This window comes from Arvicola amphibius, chromosome 6, assembly GCF_903992535.2.
Source record: "Arvicola amphibius chromosome 6, mArvAmp1.2, whole genome shotgun sequence".
NCBI lineage: Eukaryota > Metazoa > Chordata > Mammalia > Rodentia > Cricetidae > Arvicola > Arvicola amphibius.
In genome coordinates this window covers 35,805,483-35,807,677 of record NC_052052.2, presented here as the reverse complement: position 1 = coordinate 35,807,677, position 2,195 = coordinate 35,805,483, and positions in this window count along the sequence as shown.

Sequence of the window (2,195 nt, the reverse complement as noted above, 5' to 3'; positions counted from 1 at the left end):
GAAAGCATATTTAACAAATGGTGCTGGCATAACTGGATATCAACATGTAGAAGAATGAAAATAGATCCATATCTATCACCATGCACAAAACTCAAATCCAAATGGATCAAAGACCTCAACATAAAGCCAGCCACACTGAACCTCATAGAAGAGAAATTGGGAAGTACACTTGAACACATTGGCACAGACACTGAGAGAAACAATTAATAAATGGGATCTCCTGAAACTAAAAAACTTCTGTAAAGCAAAGGACATGCTCAACAAGACAAAACAACAGCCTACAGAATAAGAAAAGGTCTTCACCAACTCCACATCAGACAGAGTTCTGATCTCCAAAATATACAAAGAACTCAAGAAATTGGTCATCAAGAACAAATGATCCAATAAAAAATGGAGTACAGACCTAAACAGAGAACTCTCAACAGAGGAATCCAAAATGGCTGAAAGACACTTAAGGAAATGCTCAACATCCTTAGTCATCAGAGAAATGCAAATCAAAACAACCCTGAGATTCCATCTTACACCTGTAAGAATGGCCAAGATAAAAAACACTGATGACAACTTATGCTGGGGAGGTTGTGGGGAAAAGGGAACACTTCTGCATTGCTGGTGGGAGTGCAAGCTGGTACAATCCCTTTGGATGCCAGTGTGGTGATTTCTCAGAAAATTAGGAAACAACCTTCTTCAAGACCCAGCAATTTCACTTTTGGATATATATACAAAGGATGCTCAATCGTTGAGTACTGTGGCATGTACTCAACTATGTTCATAGCAGCATTATTTGTCATAGCCAGAACCTAGAAACAACCTAATGCCCCTCGACTGAAGAATGGTTAAGGAAAATGTGGTATATTTACACAATGGAGTACTACACAGCAGAAAAAAATCTTGAAATTTGCAGGCAAATGGATGGAGCTAGAAAACATTATTTTGAGTGAGGTAACCCAGACCCAGAAAGACAATTATCATGTTCTCACTCATAAGTAGTTTGTAAACATAAAGCAAAGAAAATCAGCCTATAAATCACAATCTTAGAGAACCTAGACAACAATGAGAACACTAAGAGAGACATACATGGATCTAATCTACATGGGAAGTAGAAAAAGACAAGATCTCTTGAGTAAATTGGGAGCATGGGGACCTTGGGAGAGGGTTGAAGGGAAGGGGATGTAGCAAGGAAGGGGAGAGAAATCATTCTGGTGCCAGGTTCTGGACTCTGACCTCCATGGGAAGAAGGGCCGAGCTGGGTCAAGCTGCCAGCATCCACAGCCGTGTCTACACACGGGCAGCCTGAGAATGATGGAGCAGGCAGTACAGTTCATTTCCACCTCTGGGTGTGTCCACTATTCCTATACTCACTCCCTGTGCACACTCATGCTGAGAGCAAGTGCCGGGCATCCTGTCACTAGGTGTTCTATGGATGCTTCATCATTTGTGGCACACAGGATCTGAGCCCTCAGGCATTAATGGCTAGGGACAAGTTCTGGCCCCAGAATGTGGCATTTCAGATTCAAATTGCATCCTGGAAACTGCCCCATCCTCAACCTTCTGCATTAATCAGAGTTTTCATCATTGCAACAATACGTGAAAAGGTTTGCAAACAGAAAGATTGATTGAAGCTCACTGTCTCAAATGTTTCAATCCAAATTAACTGGGTTCCACAGCTGTGAGCCTGAGGTAAGGCCAACTTTGCTGGTGGGGGAAGAATGAACTGCAGGAGTCTGCTCCCCTGACAGTGGGTAGGAAGTGAGCATGGCAGGAAGAGGCTGGGGACAAGTCTTTCCAGGGCATACCCTCAGAGTCCTGCTTCCTCCAACTAGGCCTCACATCCTCATTTGTATCACCCACTAATACTGTCATCAAATTAACTCATTCACGGACTACAGTTGATGAGATTAGAGCCATCATAATCTAGTTCCTTCTCAATGATCAGATCCACCCACTAGGACCAAGCCTTCAACATCTGAGCATTTTGGGGACATCTCAGATACAGCCCTCTACTTCCAGTTCCTTCATCTGTGAGTGAGAATAACATCTCCTCTCCTGCTTTCAGAGACCATTATCAAGGGAGGAAGCTCTGGCCCAGCCACTGAATCCCACGTGGAACCCCACTACCCAGGCAGTGCTGGTACGCTGCTGGAGTGTGGAACCCACAAAAAGACAGTACTCGCTGTCCTGGACAGGGAGCGCATATG